The 25,124-nt window shown below is 46.5% G+C and overlaps 1 long non-coding RNA gene across 6 annotated transcripts in view; it reads right to left on the bottom strand.

The window, feature by feature from the left end:
* Window positions 1–6: 6 nt before the first annotated feature.
* The window catches only part of LOC106008473 (uncharacterized), a 38,238-nt gene continuing 13,120 nt past the window's right edge, over window positions 7–25,124 (bottom strand). For 4 of the 6 annotated variants that reach the window (XR_015448497.1, XR_015448496.1, XR_015448493.1 and 1 more), the window contains one exon: window positions 13,986–23,207. This is a non-coding gene — a long non-coding RNA (uncharacterized LOC106008473). The other 2 variants (XR_015448492.1, XR_015448495.1) reach the window with 2 other exon arrangements.

Raw genomic sequence — 25,124 nt, forward strand, 5'->3', positions numbered from 1 at the left:
ATAGATTTGAAATTATGCCTCTCCCTGCCCACGAACTTACGCTAATACTAACTTTCAAACCAACCCTGGAAGACAAAGGCATTTCAATTTCAATGCTATCTATCACCCTGACCCTAACCCTAACCCTACCCCTAACCCTACCAGGACAATAAGTCATCCTCAGGTACCGCTATTTCTACACTATCCATGACCCTTACGAAAAGAAGAACCCTAAACCTAACAATCATACCCACACTCCAAATGTCAGGTATATGAATTGGAACGCTATACCTAAACCTACTTCTAACCCTAACCCTAACCCTAAGGCCCAGGACCAAACCACAATACCCAGGGGCTTGACATTTGACTTTATCCGTCCCCCTCCCCAAGAACTTATGCTAATACTAACTTTCCAAACCACCCTGGAACACACAGGCATTTCAATTGCAATGCTGTAAATCACCCTGAACTGAACCCTAACCCTAGCCCTAACCCTACCAGAACAATAAGTCATCCTCAGGTACCGCTATTTAGGCACTATCCACGACCCTTATGAAAAGAAGAACCCTAACCCTAACAATCATACAAACCCTCCAAACGGCAAGGACATGAATTGGAACCCTAAAGCTAAACCTACTTCTAACCCTAACCCTAACCCTAAGGCCCAGGACCAAATCACAATACCCAGGGGCTTGACATTTGACATGATGCCTCCGCCTCCCCACGAACTTGCACTAATACTCACTTTGCAACCCACCCTGGAACACACAGGCATTTCAATTGCAATGCTATCTATCACCCTGACCCGAACCCTAACCCTACCAGAACAATAAGTCATCCTCAGATACCGCTATTTCGGCACTATCCATGACCCTTACGAAAAGAGGAACCCTCACCCTAACAATCAGACCCACCCTCCAAACGGCCGGTACATAAATTGGAACCCTAAACCTAAACATACTTCTACCCCTAACCCTAACCCTAAGGCCCAGGACCAAATCACAATACCCAGGGACTTGACATTCGACATGATGCCCCGCCTCCCCACAAACTTACGCTAGTACTAACTTTGCAAGCCACCCTGGAACACACAAGCATTTCAATTGCAATGCTATCCATCACCCTGACCCGAACCCTAACCCTAGCCCTAACCCTACCAGAACAATAAGTCATCCTCAGGTAAAGCTATTTCGACACTATCCACGACCCTTACCAAAACAAGAACCCTAACCCTAACAATCATACCCACTCTCCAAACGGCAGGTACATGAATTGGAACCCTAAACCTAAACCAACTTCTAACCCTACCGGTAACCCTAAGGTGCAGGACCATACCACAATACCCAGGGGCTTGACATTTGACATGATGCCTCCCTCTCCCCACGAACTTACGCTAATACTAACTTTGCAACCCACCCTGGAACACACAGGCATTACAATTGCACTGCTATCTATCACCCTGACCACAACCCTAACCATAGCCCTAACCCTACCAGAACAATAAGTCATCCTCAGTCACCGCTATTTCGGCACTATCCATGACCCTTACGAAAAGAGGAACCCTCACCCTAACAATCAGACCCACCCTCCAAACGGCAGGGACATGAATTGGAACCCTAAACCTAAACCTACTTCTGACCCTAACCCTAATCCTAAGACGCAAGAGCAAACCACAATACCCAGAGGCTTCACATTTGACATGATGCCTCCCCCTCCCCACGAACTTGCACTAATACTCACTTTGCCACACACCCTGGAACACACAGGCATTTCAATTGCAATGCTATCTATCACCCTGACCCCAACCCTAACCCTAGCCCTAACCCTACCAGAACAATAAGTCATCCTCAGGTACCGCTATTTCGGCACTATCCACGACCTGTACCAAAACAAGAACCCTAACCCTAACAAGCATACCCACCCTCCAAACGGGAGGTACATGAATTGGAGCCCAAAACCTAAACCTACTTCTAATCCTATCCCTAACCCTAATGTCCAGGACCAAATCACAATACCCAGGGGCTTGACATATGACATGATGCCTCCCACTGCCCCGGAACTTATGCTAATACTAACTTTGCAACCCACCCTGGAACACACAGGCATTTCAATTTCAATGCTATCTATGACCCTGACCCGAACCCTAACCCTAGCCCTAACCCTAACCCTAACCCTAACCCTAAACCTTAACCCTAACCCTAACCCTAAACCCTAACCCTAACCCTAAACCCTAACCCTAACCCTAACCCTAACCCTAAACCTAGCCCTAATCCTGCCAGAACAATAAGTCATCCTAAAGGACTGCTATTTCTGCACTATCCATGACCCTTACAAAAAGAAGCTCCCTAACCCTAACAATCATACCCACACTCCACACGTCAGGTACATGAATTGGAACCCTAAACCTCAACCTGCTCCTAACCCTAACCCTAACCCTAAGGCGCAGGACCAGATCACAATACCCAGCTGCTTGACATGTGACACTTCTGCCCCACCCCCATGAACGTACACTACTACTAACTTTCCAACCGACGTTGGAAGACACAGGCAATTCAATTTCCATGCTATCACCCTGACCCTAACCCTAACACTAGTCCTATCCCTTCAAGAACAACGAGTCATCATCGAGTACAGCTATTTCTGCACTATCCATGGCGCTTACGAAAAGAACAACCCTAACACTGACAATCAGACCCAAACTCCACACGCCAGGTACATGAATTGGAACCCTAAACCTCAACCTGCTCCTGACCCTAACCCTAACCCTGAGGCACAGGACCAAATCAAACTCCCCAGGTGTTTGACAAGTGACATTATCCCTCCCCCTCCCCACGAACCTACACTAATACTAAGTTTCCAACCCACATTGGAAGACACAGGCATTTCAATTTCAATGCTTTCACCATGATCCTAACCCTAATCCTAGCCCCAACCCTAACCTCAACCTGCTCCTAACCCTAACCCTAACCCTAAGCCGCAGGACCAAATCACAATACCCAGGTGCTTGGCATGTGACATTATCCCTGCCCCTCTCCACGAACTTATGCTAATACTAAGTTTCTAACCCACACTGGAAGGCACAGGCATTTCAATTGCAATGCTATCTATCACCCTGACCCTAACCCTAACCCTGGCCCTAACCCTACCAGAACAATAAGTCATCATCTAGTACAGCTATTTCTGCACTATCCATGACACTTAGGAAAAGAAGCACCCTAACCCTAAAAATCATACCCACACTCCAAACGTCAGGTACATGAATTGGAACCCTAAACCTCCACCTACCCCTACCCCTAACCCTAACCCTAATGGCCTGGACCAAAGCACAATAGCCAGGTGCTTGACATGTGACATTCTCCCTCCCCATCCCCACCAGCTTACGCTAATACTAACTCTCCTACCCACACTGGAAGACAGAGGCATTTCCATTTCAATGCTATCTAGCACCCTGACCCTAACCCTAACCCTACCCCTAACCCTGCCAGAACAATAAGTCATCCTCAAGGACCGCTATTTCTGCACTGTCCATGACCCTTACGAAAAGAAGCACCCTAACCCTAACAATCAGACCCACACTCCACACGTCAGGTACATGAATTGGAACCCTAAACCTCAACCTGCTCCTGACCCTAACCCTCCTGTAAGGCGCAGGACCAAATCACAATATCCAGGTGCTTGACAAGTGACATTATCCCTCCCGATCCCCACCAATTTACGCTACTACTAACTTTCCAACCAACGTTGGAAGACACAGGCATTTCAATTTCAATGTTATCTATCACCCTGACCCTAACTCTAACCCTAGCCCTAATCCTGCCGGAACAATAAGTCATCCTCAAGGACCGCTATTTCTGCACTATCCATGACCCTTACAAAAAGAAGCTCCCTAGCCCTAACAATCGTACCCACACTCCACACCTCATGTATATGAATTGGAACCCTAATCCTCAACCTGCTCCTAACCCTAACCCTAACCCTGAGGCGCAGGACCAGATCACAATACCCAGCTGCTTGACATGTGACACTTCTGCCCCGCCCCCATGAACGTACACTACTACTAACTTTCCAACCGACGTTGGAAGACACAGGCATTTCATTTTCCATGCTATCTATCACCCTGACCCTAACCCTAACCCTAGTCCTATCCCTTCCAGAACAATGAGTCATCATCGAGTACAGCTATTTCTGCACTACCCATGACCCTTACGAAAAGAACAACCCTAACCCTAACAATCAGACCCAAACTCCACACGCCAGGTACATGAATTGGAACCCTAAACCTCAACCTGCTCCTGACCCTAACCCTAACCCTGAGGCACAGGACCAAATCAAACTCCCCAGGTGTTTGACAAGTGACATTATCCCTCCCCTTCCCCACGAACCTACACTAGTACTAAGTTTCCAACCCACATTGGAAGACACAGGCATTTCAATTTCAATGCTTTCACCCTGATCCGAACCCTAATCCTAGCCCTAACCCTAACATCAACCTGCTCCTAACCCTAACCCTAACCCTAAGGCACAGGACCAAATCACAATACCCAGGTGCTTGACATTTGACATTTCCGCACCGACCCCATGAACTTACGCTTCTACTAATTTTCCAAACCACGTTGGAAGACACAGGACTTTCAATTTCAATGCTATCTATCACCCTGACTCTAACCCTACCCCTAGCCCTAACCCTGCCAGAACAACAAGTCATCCTCAACGACCGCTAAATCGGCACTATCCATGACCCTTACAAAAAGAAGCACGCTAACCCTAACAATCATACCCACACTCCAAACGTCAGGTACATGAATTGGAACCCTAAACCTCAACCTGTTCCTATCCCTAACCCGAACCTTAAGGCACAGCACCAAATCACAAGAGCCAGGTGCTTGACATGTGACATTATCCCTGCCCCTCTCCACGAACTTATGCTAATACTAAGTTTCCAACCCACACTGGAAGGCACAGGCATTTCCATTGCAATGCTATCTATCACCCTGACCCTAACCCTAACCCTGGCCCTAACCCTACCAGAACAATAAGTCATCATCTAGTACAGCTATTTCTGCACTATCCATGACCCTTAGGAAAAGAAGCACCCTAACCCTAACAATCATACCCACACTCCAAACGTCAGGTACATGAATTGGAACCCTAAACCTCCACCTACCCCTACCCCTAACCCTAACGCTAATGGCCTGGACCAAAGCACAATAGCCAGGTGCTTGACATGTGACATTCTCCCTCCCCATCCCCACCAGCTTACGCTAATACTAACTCTCCTACCCACACTGGAAGACAGAGGCATTTCCATTTCAATGCTATCTAGCACCCTGACCCTAACCCGAACCCTAGCCCTAACCCTGCCAGAACAATAAGTCATCCTCAAGGACCGCTATTTCTGCACTGTCCATGACCCTTACGCAAAGAAGCACCCTAACCCTAACAATCAGACCCACACTCCAAACATCAGGTACATGAATTGGAACCCTAAACCTCAACCTGCTCCTGACCCTAACCCTCCCGTAAGGCGCAGGACCAAATCACAATATCCAGGTGCTTGACAAGTGACATTATCCCTCCCGATCCCCACCAATTTACGCTACTACTAACTTTCCAACCGACGTTGGAAGACACAGGCATTTCAATTTCAATGTTATCTATCACCCTGACGCTAACTCTAACCCTAGCCCTAATCCTGCCAGAACAGTAAGTCATCCTCAAGGACCGCTATTTCTGCACTATCCATGACCCTTACAAAAAGAAGCTCCCTAACCCTAACAATCATACCCACACTCCACACGTCAGGTACATGAATTGGAACCCTAAACCTCAACCTGCTCCTGACCCTAACCCTCCTGTAAGGCACAGGACCAAATCACAATATCTAGGTGCTTGACAAGTGACATTATCCCTCCCGATCCCCACCAATTTACGCTACTACTAACTTTCCAACCGACGTTGGAAGACACAGGCATTTCAATTTCAATGTTATCTATCACCCTGACCCTAACTCTAACCCTAGCCCTAATCCTGCCGGAACAATAAGTCATCCTCAAGGACCGCTATTTCTGCACTATCCATGACCCTTACAAAAAGAAGCTCCCTAGCCCTAACAATCGTACCCACACTCCACACCTCATGTATATGAATTGGAACCCTAATCCTCAACCTGCTCCTAACCCTAACCCTAACCCTGAGGCGCAGGACCAGATCACAATACCCAGCTGCTTGACATGTGACACTTCTGCCCCGCCCCCATGAACGTACACTACTACTAACTTTCCAACCGACGTTGGAAGACACAGGCATTTCATTTTCCATGCTATCTATCACCCTGACCCTAACCCTAACCCTAGTCCTATCCCTTCCAGAACAATGAGTCATCATCGAGTACAGCTATTTCTGCACTATCCATGACCCTTACGAAAAGAACAACCCTAACCCTAACAATCAGGCCCAAACTCCACACGCCAGGTACATGAATTGGAACCCTAAACCTCAACCTGCTCCTGACCCTAACCCTAACCCTGAGGCACAGGACCAAATCAAACTCCCCAGGTGTTTGACAAGTGACATTATCCCTCCCCTTCCCCACGAACCTACACTAGTACTAAGTTTCCAACCCACATTGGAAGACACAGGCATTTCAATTTCAATGCTTTCACCCTGATCCTAACCCTAATCCTAGCCCTAACCCTAACATCAACCTGCTCCTAACCCTAACCCTAACCCTAAGGCACAGGACCAAATCACAATACCCAGGTGCTTGACATTTGACATTTCCACCCCGACCCCATGAACTTACGCTTCTACTAATTTTCCAAACCACGTTGGAAGACACAGGACTTTCAATTTCAATGCTATCTATCACCCTGACTCTAACCCTACCCCTAGCCCTAACCCTGCCAGAACAACAAGTCATCCTCAACGACCGCTAAATCGGCACTATCCATGACCCTTACAAAAAGAAGCACGCTAACCCTAACAATCATACCCACACTCCAAACGTCAGGTACATGAATTGGAACCCTAAACCTCAACCTGTTCCTATCCCTAACCCGAACCTTAAGGCACAGCACCAAATCACAAGAGCCAGGTGCTTGACATGTGACATTATCCCTGCCCCTCTCCACGAACTTATGCTAATACTAAGTTTCCAACCCACACTGGAAGGCACAGGCATTTCCATTGCAATGCTATCTATCACCCTGACCCTAACCCTAACCCTGGCCCTAACCCTACCAGAACAATAAGTCATCATCTAGTACAGCTATTTCTGCACTATCCATGACCCTTAGGAAAAGAAGCACCCTAACCCTAACAATCATACCCACACTCCAAACGTCAGGTACATGAATTGGAACCCTAAACCTCCACCTACCCCTACCCCTAACCCTAACGCTAATGGCCTGGACCAAAGCACAATAGCCAGGTGCTTGACATGTGACATTCTCCCTCCCCATCCCCACCAGCTTACGCTAATACTAACTCTCCTACCCACACTGGAAGACAGAGGCATTTCCATTTCAATGCTATCTAGCACCCTGACCCTAACCCGAACCCTAGCCCTAACCCTGCCAGAACAATAAGTCATCCTCAAGGACCGCTATTTCTGCACTGTCCATGACCCTTACGCAAAGAAGCACCCTAACCCTAACAATCAGACCCACACTCCAAACATCAGGTACATGAATTGGAACCCTAAACCTCAACCTGCTCCTGACCCTAACCCTCCCGTAAGGCGCAGGACGAAATCACAATATCCAGGTGCTTGACAAGTGACATTAACCCTCCCGATCCCCACCAATTTACGCTACTACTAACTTTCCAACCGACGTTGGAAGACACAGGCATTTCAATTTCAATGTTATCTATCACCCTAACGCTAACGCTAACCCTAGCCCTAATCCTGCCAGAACAGTAAGTCATCCTCAAGGACCGCTATTTCTGCACTATCCATGACCCTTACAAAAAGAAGCTCCCTAACCCTAACAATCATACCCACACTCCACACGTCAGGTACATGAATTGGAACCCTAAACCTCAACCTGCTCCTGACTCTAACCCTCCTGTAAGGCACAGGACCAAATCACAATATCTAGGTGCTTGACAAGTGACATTATCCCTCCCGATCCCCACCAATTTACGCTACTACTAACTTTCCAACCGACGTTGGAAGACACAGGCATTTCAATTTCAATGTTATCTATCACCCTGACCCTAACTCTAACCCTAGCCCTAATCCTGCCGGAACAATAAGTCATCCTCAAGGACCGCTATTTCTGCACTATCCATGACCCTTACAAAAAGAAGCTCCCTAGCCCTAACAATCGTACCCACACTCCACACCTCATGTATATGAATTGGAACCCTAATCCTCAACCTGCTCCTAACCCTAACCCTAACCCTGAGGCGCAGGACCAGATCACAATACCCAGCTGCTTGACATGTGACACTTCTGCCCCGCCCCCATGAACGTACACTACTACTAACTTTCCAACCGACGTTGGAAGACACAGGCATTTCATTTTCCATGCTATCTATCACCCTGACCCTAACCCTAACCCTAGTCCTATCCCTTCCAGAACAATGAGTCATCATCGAGTACAGCTATTTCTGCACTATCCATGACCCTTACGAAAAGAACAACCCTAACCCTAACAATCAGGCCCAAACTCCACACGCCAGGTACATGAATTGGAACCCTAAACCTCAACCTGCTCCTGACCCTAACCCTAACCCTGAGGCACAGGACCAAATCAAACTCCCCAGGTGTTTGACAAGTGACATTATCCCTCCCCTTCCCCACGAACCTACACTAGTACTAAGTTTCCAACCCACATTGGAAGACACAGGCATTTCAATTTCAATGCTTTCACCCTGATCCTAACCCTAATCCTAGCCCTAACCCTAACATCAACCTGCTCCTAACCCTAACCCTAACCCTAAGGCACAGGACCAAATCACAATACCCAGGTGCTTGACATTTGACATTTCCGCCCCGACCCCATGAACTTACGCTTCTACTAATTTTCCAAACCACGTTGGAAGACACAGGACTTTCAATTTCAATGCTATCTATCACCCTGACTCTAACCCTACCCCTAGCCCTAACCCTGCCAGAACAACAAGTCATCCTCAACGACCGCTAAATCGGCACTATCCATGACCCTTACAAAAAGAAGCACGCTAACCCTAACAATCATACCCACACTCCAAACGTCAGGTACATGAATTGGAACCCTAAACCTCAACCTGTTCCTATCCCTAACCCGAACCTTAAGGCACAGCACCAAATCACAATAGCCAGGTGCTTGACATGTGACATTCTCCCTCCCCATCCCCACCAGCTTACGCTAATACTAACTCTCCTACCCACACTGGAAGACAGAGGCATTTCCATTTCAATGCTATCTAGCACCCTGACCCTAACCCGAACCCTAGCCCTAACCCTGCCAGAACAATAAGTCATCCTCAAGGACCGCTATTTCTGCACTGTCCATGACCCTTACGCAAAGAAGCACCCTAACCCTAACAATCAGACCCACACTCCACACGTCAGGTACATGAATTGGAACCCTAAACCTCAACCTGCTCCTGACCCTAACCCTCCCGTAAGGCGCAGGACCAAATCACAATATCCAGGTGCTTGACAAGTGACATTATCCCTCCCGATCCCCACCAATTTACGCTACTACTAACTTTCCAACCGACGTTGGAAGACACAGGCATTTCAATTTCAATGTTATCTATCACCCTGACGCTAACTCTAACCCTAGCCCTAATCCTGCCAGAACAGTAAGTCATCCTCAAGGACCGCTATTTCTGCACTATCCATGACCCTTACAAAAAGAAGCTCCCTAACCCTAACAATCATACTCACACTCCACACGTCAGGTACATGAATTGGAACCCTAAACCTCAACCTGCTCCTGACCCTAACCCTCCTGTAAGGCACAGGACCAAATCACAATATCTAGGTGCTTGACAAGTGACATTATCCCTCCCGATCCCCACCAATTTACGCTACTACTAACTTTCCAACCGACGTTGGAAGACACAGGCATTTCAATTTCAATGTTATCTATCACCCTGACCCTAACTCTAACCCTAGCCCTAATCCTGCCGGAACAATAAGTCATCCTCAAGGACCGCTATTTCTGCACTATCCATGACCCTTACAAAAAGAAGCTCCCTAGCCCTAACAATCGTACCCACACTCCACACCTCATGTATATGAATTGGAACCCTAATCCTCAACCTGCTCCTAACCCTAACCCTAACCCTGAGGCGCAGGACCAGATCACAATACCCAGCTGCTTGACATGTGACACTTCTGCCCCGCCCCCATGAACGTACACTACTACTAACTTTCCAACCGACGTTGGAAGACACAGGCATTTCATTTTCCATGCTATCTATCACCCTGACCCTAACCCTAACCCTAGTCCTATCCCTTCCAGAACAATGAGTCATCATCGAGTACAGCTATTTCTGCACTACCCATGACCCTTACGAAAAGAACAACCCTAACCCTAACAATCAGACCCAAACTCCACACGCCAGGTACATGAATTGGAACCCTAAACCTCAACCTGCTCCTGACCCTAACCCTAACCCTGAGGCACAGGACCAAATCAAACTCCCCAGGTGTTTGACAAGTGACATTATCCCTCCCCTTCCCCACGAACCTACACTAGTACTAAGTTTCCAACCCACATTGGAAGACACAGGCATTTCAATTTCAATGCTTTCACCCTGATCCGAACCCTAATCCTAGCCCTAACCCTAACATCAACCTGCTCCTAACCCTAACCCTAACCCTAAGGCACAGGACCAAATCACAATACCCAGGTGCTTGACATTTGACATTTCCGCCCCGACCCCATGAACTTACGCTTCTACTAATTTTCCAAACCACGTTGGAAGACACAGGACTTTCAATTTCAATGCTATCTATCACCCTGACTCTAACCCTACCCCTAGCCCTAACCCTGCCAGAACAACAAGTCATCCTCAACGACCGCTAAATCGGCACTATCCATGACCCTTACAAAAAGAAGCACGCTAACCCTAACAATCATACCCACACTCCAAATGTCAGGTACATGAATTGGAACCCTAAACCTCAACCTGTTCCTATCCCTAACCCGAACCTTAAGGCACAGCACCAAATCACAATAGCCAGGTGCTTGACATGTGACATTATCCCTGCCCCTCTCCACGAACTTATGCTAATACTAAGTTTCCAACCCACACTGGAAGGCACAGGCATTTCCATTGCAATGCTATCACCCTGACCCTAACCCTAACCCTAGCCCTAACCCTACCAGAACAATAAGTCATCATCTAGTACAGCTATTTCTGCACTATCCATGACCCTTAGGAAAAGAAGCACCCTAACCCTAACAATCATACCCACACTCCAAACGTCAGGTACATGAATTGGAACCCTAAACCTTAACCTATTCCTGCCTCTAACCGTAACCCTAAGCCCCAGGACCAAATCACAAGTCACATGTGCATGACATTTGACACTATCCCTCCCCCTCCCCACGAACTTACGCTAATACTAACTTTCCAACCCACACTGGAAGACACAGACATTTCAATTTCAATGCTATCTATCACTCTGACCCCATCCCTAGCCCTAGCCCTAACCCTACCCGAACCCTAACTCATCCTCAGGTACCGCTATTTCTGCACTATCCATGACCCTTATGAAAAGAAGTACCCTAACCCTAACAATCATACCCTCAGTCCAAACGTCATGTATATGAATTGGAACCCTAAACATAAACCTACACCTCATTCTAACCCTATCTCTAAGCTCTAGGACTAACTCCCAGTACCCATGCACTTGTCATTTTCTATTATCCCTCAGGCTCTCCAGGAACTTACGCTAATACTAACTTTCCAACCCTTATTCTAAGACCCAGGCGTTTCAATTTCAATGCTCTCTTTCACCCTAACCCTATCCGTGACCCTACCCGAACCCTATGTCATTGTAACAAATCTCTATTTCAGCACTATCCATGACCCTTATGAAAAGAAGAACCCTAACCCTAAAAGTCATACCCACTCCTAACATCAGGTACATGAATTTATAACCCTTAACCTGAACCTAATCCTTACCCTAACCCTAACCCTAAGCAGCAGGACCAAATCCCAATACCCAGGTACTTGACATTCAACATTATCCTTCACTCTCCCCATGAACTTACTCTAACACCAACTTTCCATCCCACAATTGAAGACAATGGCATTTCAATTTCAATGTTATCTATCACATTAACCCTTCTGCTAACCCTACCTTAGCCCTAAGTCCTTTTCATCTACCTCTATTTCACCGCTATCCATGACACTTACGAATAGAAGAACCTTAACCCTAACCATCATACCAACCTCCAAACATCAGGTACATGAATTGGAACCCTAAACTTAAACCTAATCCTAACCCTAACCGTAACCCTAAGCTGCAGGACCAAATACCAATACCCAGGTTCTTGACATTCGACATTATCCCTAACCCTTCCCATGAACTTATGCTAATACTAATTTTCCAACCCACACTTGAAGACCCAAGCATTTCAATTTCAATGCTATCTATCACCCTAACCCTATCCCGAACCCTAACTCTACCCTAACCCTAAGTCATTTTCATGTACCTTTACTTCAGCACTATCCATGATGTTTACGGAAATAAGAACCCTATCCCTAAAAATCATACCCACACTCCAAATGTCAGGTGCGTAAATTGGAATCCTAAACCTAAACCTACTCCTAACCCCAACCCTAAGCAACAGCACCAAATTCCTATACCCAGGAACTTGAAATTCTACATTATCCCTAACCCTCACCATAAATTTACACTAAAACTAATTTTCTAACCCACACTTGAAGACACAGGCATTTCAATTTCCATGCTAATTATCACCTAAACCCTAGCCCAAACCCTTACCCTCCCTTAACCCTATGTCATTTTCATGTACCTCTATTTCAGAACTATCTATGACACTTACAAGAAGAACCCTAACCCGAAATATCATCTACACACTCCAAACTTCAGGTTCATGAATTGAAATCCTAAATCTAATCCTAATCCTTTCCCTTACCCTAAGCAGCAGGACCAAATTCCAATTCACAGGTACTTGAAATTCTACATTATCCCTCACCCTCCCCATGTACTTACACTAATACTATCTTTCCAACCCTCACTTGAAGACACAAGAATTTCAATATCTATGCTATCTATCACCCTTAACCGACCCCTAACCCTAACACTACCATAAGCCTAAACCATTTTCACATAGCTCTATTTCAGCACTATCCATGACAATTACGAAAATAAGAACCGTATCCCTAAAAATCTTACCCACACTCCAAACATCAGGTACATTTATTGGAACCCTAAAGCTAAACCTAATCCTATCCCTAGCCCTAACCCTAAGCAACAGGACCAAATTCCAATAAACAGGTACTTGAAATTCTACAGTATCCCTAACCCTCATCATGAATTACACTAATACTAACTTTCCATCCCCCACTTGAAGACACAGGCATTTCAATTTCAATGCTATCACCCTAACCCTAACCTTAAGCCTAACACTTACCCTTCCCTAACCCTAAGTCATTTTCAGGTACCTCAATTTCAGCCCTATCCATGACACTTACTAAAAGAAGAACCCTAACCCCTAAAATCATACCCACACTCCAAACATCAGGTACATGAAATGGAACCCTAAACCCAAAACTAATCCTATCCCTAACCCTAAGCACCAGGAACAAATTCCAATACCCAGGTACTTGAAATTCTACATTATCCTTAACCCTCACCATGCACTTACCCTAATCCGAATGCGTTCCATTCGCCTTACCACATCTCGTACCATCGGGAGTATTTTGAGATGGCAAAATTCTGCTCTCAAAGTGGAAGCGTCATCCTGGCCAATGAACCACCACTCCAAGCTAACGGGTTGTTTCCAAAATTGCTCAGGACCTGTCACAGGAATAATGAGTTGGTTTTCAATCTGTGATACCACATCTCCTGCCACAGAGGAGGTTTCTGTCCTGGCACTACACTGCTCCTGTAATGGAGTTGCCTTCCAGTTTAACATAAGCCTGATCTGAGCTAACGGGATGCTTCTAAATTGACTCAGAACCTCTCAAAGTAAAAAAGAGAATGTGTTCTATCTAACTTACCACATCTCCTGCAAGGGGGAATATTTTGGGATGGCACCATGTCACTACCTTTTTGGAGGCTGTTTCTGGGCCACATTATGGACACTCCCATTTAATGGGATGCTTCTGAAATGGCTTGGAACCTCTCACAGTAAAAAAGAGATTTCGTTCGATCTACCTTAACAGGTCTCCTGCCACAGGGGAGGATTCTGGCAAGGCATCACTCCACGCCCATAGTGGAGCCGACTTCAGGCCACCTTACAGCCACTCCCAGCTAATTGGATGCTTCCAAAATGGTTCAAAACCACACACAGTAAAAAAGAGAATGTGTTCCATCCATCTTACCACATCTCCTGCTACAGGGGAGTATTTGGAATGGCACAATGATGCTCTCCAAGTGGAGGCATCTTCCCGGCCACCGTTCTGCCACTCCCAGCTAATGGGTTGCTTCTCACATGGCTCAGAACTGCTCACAGGAAAAAGACAATGCGTTCAATCTGCCTTACCACATTTCCTGTAATGGGGGAGGATTCTAGCATGGCACCATGCCACTCCCAAATTGAAGGCAGACACCTGGCCACAGTACCGATGATCACAGCTAACAGGATGTTTCTCAAATGGCTCAGAACAGCTCACAGGAAAAAAGAGAATGTGTTCCATCCACCTTACTACATCTCCTGCCACGGGAGAATATTTTGGGATGGCAAAATGGCACTACTGCAGTGGAGGCATCTTCCTGGCCAACATACTTCCACTCCCAGCTAATGGGTTGCTTCCAAAAGGGCTCAGAACCACTCACAGGAAAAAATAGAATGTGTTCGATCTATGTTACCAAATTTCTTGCAATGGGGGAGGATTCTGACATGGCACCATGCTGCTCCCAGAGTGGAGGCAGACTCCGGGCCACCCTACTGATGATCACAGCTTATGGGATGCTCTGAAAGGGCTCAGAAACACTCATAGGAAAAAAGAGAAACCTTTTGACCTGCCATACCACATCTCCTGCTATGGCGGAGTATTCTAGCCTGGCAATACCCTGTTCCAGTAGTCAAGGCAGCTTCCTGGCCACCGTATGTCTGATGCCAGCTAATGGGATGCTTCCATAATGGCTCAGAACAGCTCACAGTAAAAAGCAGATTGCATTCGATCTACTTTACCACATCTCTGGCCACAGTGGAAGATTCTGGCATGGCACCACTCCACTCCCAAAGTGGAGGTGGCTTCCTGGACACTGTATGGCCACTCCCAGAAATGGGATGCTTCCAAAAAGGCTCAGAACTGCTCACAGGAAAAATGATAATGCGTTCCATTCACCTTACCACATGTCCTGCCATGGGGGAATATTTTGGGATGGCACAATGCTGATGCCCTAGTGGAAGTGGCTTCCTGTCCCCCATACCACTGGACACAGCTAATGGGTTGCTTCCAAAATGGCTCAGAACCACTCACAGGAAGAAACAGATTCAGTGCCATCTATCTTGCCACATTCCTGCCAAGGGGGAGGATTCTGGCAAGGTACCACACTACTCCCATAGAGGAGGCAGATTCCGGGCCACCTGTTCAGCCACTCCCAGCTAACGGGATGCTTCCAAAATGGCTCAGAAACCATCATAAGAAAAAAGAGACTGTGTTCCATCTGCCATACCACAACTCCAGCCACGGGGGAGGATTCTGGCCTGGCCCTACCCTGCTCCATTAGTGGAGGTGGCTTCCAGGCCACCTCCCAGCCGCTCCCAGCTAATGGGATGCTTCCGAAATGGCTCAGAACTGCTTACAGGAAAAACAAGAATGCTTTCCATCCACATTACCATATCTGCCACAGGGGAATATTTTGGGATGGCACAATGCCTCTCCCATAGTGGAGGTGGCTTCCTGGCCACCCTACTCCCACTCCCAGCTAATGGGTTGCTTCTGAAATGGCTCAGAACCACTCACAGTAAAAAAGAGAATGTGTTCGATCTACCTTACCAAATTACCTGCAATGGGGGTTTTCCAGCATGGCACTATACTGCTCCAGTAGTGGAGGCAGACTCTGGGCCAATGCACCGATGATCACAGCTAAGGGGATGCTTCCAAAAAGGCTCAGAACCACTCACAGGAATAAAGAGAAAGGGTTCCTTCTGCCATACCACATCTCCTGCCATGGGAGAGGATTCTGGCCTGGTACTATCCCACTCCAGTAGTGGAGGCAGATACCAAGCCATCCTTTGGATGATCCCAGCTAATGGGATGCTTCTGAAATGGCTCAGAACAGCTCACAGGGAAAAAGAGATTGCATTCAATCTGTGATAAAACATCTCCTGCAGCAGGGGAGGATTCTGGCCTGGCACTACCCTGCTCCAGTAGTGGAGGCAGATTCCGGGACACCATAAGGCCTCTCCCAGGAAATTTGATGTTTCCAAAATGGCTCAGAACCATTTACAAGAGAAAAGAGAATGCATACAGTCCACCTTAAAACATCTGCCACAGGGGATTATTTTGGGATGGCACAATGCTGCACCCAAAGTGGAGGCATCTTCCTGGCCACCGAACCACCACTCCCAGATAATAGGTTGCTTCCGAAATGGCTCAGAACTGCTCACAGGAAAAAAGAGAATGCATTCAATCTATGTTACCAAATTGCTGCAATGGGGGTAGATTCGGGCATGGCACTATGCTGCTCCCATACTTGAGGCAGACTCTGGGCCAAGGTACTGATGAGCACAGCTAATGGGATGCTTCTGAAATGGCTCAGAACCACTCACAGGAAAAAAGAGAATGTTTTCCATCCATCTTACCATATCTACTGCCACCTGGGAATATTTTGGGGTGCCACAATGCTGCTCCCTTAGTGGAGGTGGCTTCCTGGCAACAGTACTGCTGCTCTCAGGTAATGGATTTCTTCTGAAGTGGCTCAGAACCACTCACAGTAAAAAGAGATTGTGTTCAATATACCATACCACATCTCCTGTCACAGGGGAGGATTCTGTCCTGGGACCATGCTGCTCCCTTAGTGGAGGCAGATTCCAGGCCACGGTACAATCACTCCCAGGTAATGGGATGCTCCCAAAATGGCTCAGAACCAATTACAGGAAAATGAGATTTTGTTCAATCTGTAATACCACATCTCCTGCCCTCGGGGAGGATTCTAGCAGGGCACCATGCTGCTCCCATAGTGGAGACGAATTCCAGTCCACTGTATGTCTGCTCCAAGCTAATGGAATTCTGAAATGGCTCTGAACAGCTCACAGGAATAAAGAAAATGCGTTCCAATGAACATAACACATCTCCTGCCACAGGGGAATATTTTGGTATGGCAAAATGCCGGTAAGAGTGTGGAGGTGGCTTCCTGGCCACTGTATGGCCACTCCCAGCTAATGGGATACTTCAGAAATGGCTCAGAAAAATATCACAGGAAAAAAGAGATTGTGTTCAATCTGCCATACCACATCTCCTGCCAAGGGAGAGGATTCTGGCCAGGCACTACCCAACACCAGGAGTGAAGGTAGATTCCAGGCCACCATATGGCCTCTCCCAGATAACAGGATGCTTCCAAAAATTTTTATAACTTATCACAAGAAGAAGAGATTGTGTTCAATCTGTCATACCACATCTCATGCCATGGGGGAGGATTATGGCCTCACACTACCTCGCTCCAGTAGTGGAGGCTGATTCTGTGCCACTGGACGACCGTTTGCAGCTAATGGAATGCTTCCAAAATGGTTCAGAACTGCTCACAGGAAAAAAGAGAATGTGTTCCATCCACCTTATCACATCTCCTGCCACGCGGAAATATGTGGGGATGGCACAATGCTGCTCCCAGAGTGGAGGCAGCATCCTGGCCACTGTATACCAGCTCACAGCTAATGGGATGCTTCCAAAATGGCTCAGAAAATATCACAGGAATAAAGAGAAGGTGTTCGATTCTCCTTACCACATCTCTTGCCATGGGGGAATATTTCAGGATGGCACCATGCCACTCCCATAGTGGAGGGGGATTTCGGGCCACTGTACGGCCACTCCCAGCTAACGTGATGCTTCTGAAATGGATCAGAATGGCTGACAAGAAAAAAAGGAATGAGTTCCATCTACCTTACCAAATATCCTGCCATGAGGGAGCATTTGGCATGGCACCATGCCACTCCAATATTTGAGGTGGCTTCCGGGCCACCATACCAATGATCACAGCTAATCAGATGCTTCCAAAATGGCTCAGAAACACTCACAGGAAAAAAGAGAATTCGTTCCATCCACCTTACCACATCTCCTGCAACAGGGAAATATTTCAGGATGTCATGACGCTGGTCTAATATTGGAGTTGGTTTCTGTGCCGAAGTTCGGCCACTCCCATCTAATGGGATGCTTCCAAAATGGCTCAGAACCGCTCACATGAAAAAGGAAATGTGTTCCATCCACCTTACCACATCTTCTGCCATGGGGGAATATTTCAGGATGGCACCATGCTGATCCCATAGGGGAGGGGGATTCCGGGCCTCTGTATAGCCGCTCCAAGCTAATAGGATGCACCCAAAATGGTGCAGAACCACTCACAGGAAAAAAGAGAATGTGGTTGATCTACCTTAGGAAATTTTCTGACAGAGGGGAGGATTCTGGGTTTGCACCACCCTGCTCCTGTAATGGAGGTGCCATCCAGGTTAACATAAGGCCGCTCCCACCTAATTTAATGCTTGGGTAATGGCTCAAAACTGCTCACAGGAAAAAAGACATTGTGTTGGATCTAACTTATCACATCCCCTCACAAGGGGAAATATTTTGGGATGGCACCAGCCCGCTCCTCTACTGGAGGTGGCTTCCAGGTCAGGGTATGCCCACTCCCAGGTAATTGGATGCCTCCAAAATGGCTCAGAACCACTCAAAGGAAAAAAAAGATTGCATTTGATCTACCTTATGACATCTCCTGCCACAGGGGAGGATTCTGGCCTGTCACCACACCACTCCCATAATGGAGGTGGCTTCCGGCCCACTGTACGGAAGCTCCCAGCCAATGGGATGCTTCCTAAATGTCTCAGAACTGCATACAGGAAAAATGAGAATGTGTTTGGTCCACCTTTCCACATCTCCTACAATGGGGGTATATTTCTGGATGACACCATGCTGCTCCCTTAGTGCAGGGGGCATCCAGGTGACCATATGGACACTCCCAGCAAATGGGATGCTCCCAAAATGTCTCAAAACCCCTCACAGGAAAAAAAGAGAATGCATTAGATCTACCTTACCAAATTTCCTGCCATTGGGGAGGATTCTAGCATGGCATCATGCCACTCCCCTAGTGGAGGCGCATTCTGGGCCACCGTATGTATTCTCACAGCTAATGGGAAGCTTCTGATATGGCTCAGAACCACTCATAGGAGAAAAGAGAGTGCATTCGATCCACCTTAGCACAGCTCTTTCCATGAGTGAATATTTTGGAATGGCACCACGCCACTCCCATAGTGGAGAGGGCTTCTGGGCCAACACACTGCCTCTCCCAGGTAATGGGATGCTCCCAAAATGGCTCATAACAGCTCACAGGAAAAATGAGAATGTGTCCTATATACCTTACCAAATTTCCTGACATGGGGGAGGATTTGGCATGGCACTATGCTGCTCCCACAGTGGAGGCATCTTCTGGCCCACCGAACCAATGCTCACAGCTAATGGGATGCTTCCAAAGTGGCTCAGAACTACTCACAGGATAAAAGAGAATGTGTTACATCCACCTTACCACATCTCCTGCCATGGGGGGAATATTTCTGGATGGCACCGTGCCCCTCCTGTAGTGGAGGTTGAATCCTGGCCATGCTATTGCCCCTCCCAGCTAATGGGATGCTTCAGAAATGGCTCAGAACTGCATACAGGAAAAATGAGAATGCGTTCAATCCAACTTACCACATCTCCTGCCACGAGGGTATATTTTGGGATGTCACCATGCCACTCCCGTATTGGAGTGGGCTTCCGGGCCACTGTATGGCTGCTCTCAGCTAATTGGATGCTACTAAAATGGATCAGAACCACTCACAGGAAAAAAGAGAATGTGTTAGATCTACCTTACCACATTTTCTGCCATGGGGGAGGATTCTGGCATGGCACCATGCCAGTCCCATAGTGGAGGCAGATTCCAGGCCACCGTATTGGTGCTCCCAGCTAATTGGATTCTTCCAAAATGTCTCAGAAACGCTCACAGGAAAAAAGAGAATGCATTCCATGTACCTTACCACATTTAATGCAACAGAGGAGGATTCTGTGCTGCCACAACCATGCTCCAGTAATGGAGGCACATTCCAGGTTGCCATAAGGCCACTCCCAGCTAATTGGATGCTTCTGAAATGGCTCAGAACCACTAACAGGAAAAATATATTGCTTTCAATCTAACTTACCACATCTCCTGGCACAGGGGAATATTTTGGAATGGCAAAACGCTGCTCCTGTAGTGGAGATGGATTCCGGGCCACCGTATAGCTGCTCCCAGCTAATGGGATGCTTCCAAAATGGCTCAGAACCACTCACATGAAAAAAGAGAATGCATTCGATCTACCTTACCAAATTTCCTGCCATGCAGGAGGATTCTGGCATGGCACTATGCTGCTCCCATAGTGGAGGTGGCTTCTGGGCCACTGTACCTTTGATCACAGCTAATTAGTTGCTTCTGAAATGGCTCAAAATAACTCACAGGGAAAAAGAGAATGCGTTCCATTCACCTTCCCACATCTCCTTCCTTGGGGGAATAATTCCAGATGGCATCATTCCTCTCCTGTAATGCAGTCCTCTTCCAGACCACCATAGAGCCACTCCCAGCTAATGGGATGCATCTGCATCTGAAATGGCTCAGAACCACTCACAGAAAATAAGAGAATGGGTTCGATCTACCTTGCCACATTTCCTGCCATAGCGGAGGATCCTGGGCTGGCACCACCCTGCTCCCATAATGGAGGCACATTCTAGTTTGCCATAAGCCCGCTCCCAGCTAATTAGATACTTCCAAAAAGACTCAGAACGGCTCACAGGGAAAAAGAGAATGCATTCGATCTAGCTTACCCCACCTCCTCCCACAGGGGCAGATTCTGCCCTGGCACCACCCCGGTCCCGTAGTGGAGGCAGCTTCTGGGCCAACTTACCGATGCTCACAGCTAATGGGATGCTCCTGAAATGGCTCAGAACCACTCACAGGAAAAATGATAATGTGTTAGATCCACCTTATCACATCTCCTGCCACAGGATATTTCGGGATGGCACCAGTCTGCTCCCAAACTGGAGGCAGGTTATGTGCCACTGAGGGGCTGCTCACAGCTAACGGGATGCTTCCAAAATGGCTCAGAACCCCACAAAGGATAAAAGAGAATGCATTTGATACACGTTACCACATCTCCTGCCACGGGGGAGGATTCTGGGCTGGCACTATGCTGCTCCCATAATGGAGGTGGATCAGGCCTGCCATTCCAATGCTCACAGCTAATATGATGCCCAGGAAATGGCCCAGAACCCTCATCAGAAATGAGAATGCTTTCTGTCCACTGTACTATATCTCCTGCCATGGAGGTTGAGTCTGGGGTGGTGCCACTCCACTCCCATAATGTATGCGGCCTCTGGGCCATCATTCGGCCATTCCTAGCTAATGGGATGCTTCTGAAATAGCTCAAAACCACATACAGGAAAAAAGAGAATGTACTCAATCCACACCATATCTCCTGCCATGGGGAGGATTCTGGGCTGACACCACGCTGCTCCCATAGTGGAAGGGGCTTCCGGGTCACTGTACCTATGCTCACAGCTAATGGGATGCTTCCAAAATGGCTCAGAACTGCTCAGAGGAAAAAAGAGAATGTGTTCCATGCACCTTAACACATCTTCTGGCATGTGGGAACATTTTGGGATGGCACCATACTGCTCACATATTGGAGGGGGCTTCCAGGCCAACATATGGCTGCTCCCAGCTAATGGGATGCATCCAAAATGTGTCAGAACCACTCACACTAAAAAAGAGAATCCATTCAATCCACTTTACCACATCTTCTGTCACAGGGGTGGATTCTGCCCTGGCACCATGCCAGTCCCACCGTGGAGGTGGCTTCTAGGCTATTGTACCAATGTTCACAACTAATAGGATGGTTCTGAAATGGCTCAGAACCATACACAGCATAAAAGATAATGCATTAGATCCACCTTAGTACATCTCCTTCCCCGGGGGAATATTTCAGGAGGGCACCAGCCTGCTCCAAATGTGGAGGCCACTTATGTGCCAACAAATGGCCGCCCCCATAAAATACAATGCTTCCGAAATGGCTCAGAACCAGTCACAGGAAAAAAGAGATTGCTTTCAATATACCTTACATCTCCTGCCAGGGGGGAGGATTGTGGCATGGCACCTTACTGCTACCATAGTGAAAGAGGATTCTGAGCCACCATACGGCTGCTCCCAGCTGAAGGGATGTTTCAAAATGACTCAGAACCACTCAGAGGAAAAAAGACAATGCATTTGATCTACCTTACCACATTTTCTGCCATGCGGAAGGATTCTGGCCTATCACCACCCTGCTCCGATAATGGAGGTGGAATTGGGACCACTGATGGCAGCTCCTATCTAATAGGATGGTTTGGAAATGGTTCACAAGGGCTCACAGCAAAAAAGAGAATGTGCTCGATCCACCTTACCACATCTCCTGCCACGGGGGAGGATTCTGGGATGGCAGGACACTGCTCCCATAGTCAATGCAGCATCCGTTCTATCATACGGCTGCTCCTACTTAGTGAGATGCTTCGGAAGTGGCACAGAACCACTCACAGGAAAAAAGAGAATGTGTTTGGTCCACCTTACCACATATTCTGCAACCAGGCAGGATTCCTAGCTGGCACCAGGCCACTGCCATAGTGAAAACAGTTTCTCGTCCTTGGTATGGCCACTCCCAGCTAATAGGATGCTTCAGAACTGGCTCACAAGTGCTCACAAGAAAAAGAGAATGTGTTCCACTCACCTTACCACATCTTCTGCCACAGGAGAAGATTCCAGGATGGCACCACGCCACTCGCAAAGTGGAGGAAGCTCAACACCCCACTGTCACAAATAGATAGATCAACTAGACAAAAAATAAGTAATGAAATACTAGAACTCAATCGAACTCTTGAACAAATGAACTTAACAGATGTTTACAGGGTCTTCCACCCCACAAAATCAGAATACACATTCTTCTCAGCTGCACATGGTTCATTCTCAAAAATAGACCACATACTCACACATAGAACATGTTTAAGTAAGTGCAAAGGAGTTGAAGTTGTCCCCTGTATATTATCAGACCATAGTGCAGTGAAATTGGAGATCCATAGCAAAAGAAACTTGAAAAATTTCATATACATGTGGAAATTGAACAACACACTTCTGAATAACCAGTGGGTCACAGAGGAAATTAAAGAAGAAATCAGACAGTTCCTTCAATTAAATGACAATGACAATACAACATATCAGAATCTATGGGACACAATGAAAGCAGTCTTATGAGGGACATCCATAGCAGTGAATATGCATATTAGGAAAACAGAACAAGCCCAATTAAACAACCTGATGCTGAACCTCAAGCTCCTAGAAAAAGAAGAACAGGACAACCCCAGAGCTCATACAAGGGAGGAAATTATAAAGATCAGAGGAGAAATCAATGCAATGGAGACTAAGAGAATGATACAAAAAATCAATGAAGCCAAGAGTTGGTTCTTCAAAAGAATCAACAAAATTGACAAACCCTTAGCCAACCTTGTCAGAAAAAGGAAAGAAAAGGCCCAAATCCATGCAATTAAGAATGAAAAGGATGAAATTACAACAGACCCAGCAGAAATCCAGAGGATCATCAATACCTACTTCCAGAACGTATATGCCAATAAGATGGACAACACAGAAGAAATGGACAGATTCCTAGATACATATGAATTACCAAAGTTGAAGACCTAAAAATTCTGAACAACCCAATATCAACCAATGAAATTGAAAATATAATTAAAAACTTACCAACTAAGAAAAGCCCAGGCCCTGATGGCCTCAATGCTGAAATATATAAGACATTTAGAGAGGAACTACTGCCACTAATGTTTAAACTCTTCACTGAAATTGAAAGGGAAGCAATACTCCCAAATTCATTCCTAGAAGCAAGCATCACCTTGATCCCCAAAGTAGAGAAAGACACAACCAAAAAGGAGAACTATAGGCCAATCTCACTAATGAACATAGATGCAAAAATCCTTAATAAGATACTGGTAAACAGAATGCAGAAGATCACCAAGAAGATCATACACCCTGATCAAGTGGGATTCATTCCAGGGATGCAGGGATGGATCAATATACGCAAATCAATCCATGTAATACACTAAATCAATAGGGCCAAGGACAAAAACCATATGATTATCTCCATAGATGCAGAAAAAGCATTTGACAAAATCCAACATGCATTTATGATAAAAACCCTACAAAAAATTGAAATAGATGGTCTCTACCTCAAACTGATAGAAGCCATCTATGAAAAACCAACAGCCAATATCATACTAAATGGTCAAAAACTGAAATCCTTCACACTAAAATCAGGAACAAGTAAAGGATGTCCACTATCACCACTCTTGTTCAATATAGTTCTGGAAACATTAGCTACAGCAATTAGACAAGAGAAAGAAAAGGAATAAAGACAGTAAATGCAGAAGTCAAATTGTCATTATTTGCAGATGACATGATACTCTATATAGAAGACCCCAAGAACTCCACCAAAAGTCTTCTAGACTTAATAACCAAATTCAGTCAAGTAGCTGGTTACAAGGTCAACACACAAAAATCAATAGCTTTCCTCTACACGAATGACAGAGTCACTGAGAGAGAAATAGGGCAAATAATTCCTTTCACAATAGCATCCAAAACATTGAAATACCTAGGAATCAACCTAATGAAAGAAATCAAAGACCTCTTCTCTGAAAACTATGGCACTCTGAAAAGAGAGATTGAAGATGATATCAGAAAACGG

Source organism: Heterocephalus glaber, unplaced genomic scaffold (genome assembly GCF_053883595.1).
Source record: "Heterocephalus glaber isolate CG9 unplaced genomic scaffold, H.glaber_assembly_v1.0 deba00001920, whole genome shotgun sequence".
Taxonomy (NCBI): domain Eukaryota; kingdom Metazoa; phylum Chordata; class Mammalia; order Rodentia; family Bathyergidae; genus Heterocephalus; species Heterocephalus glaber.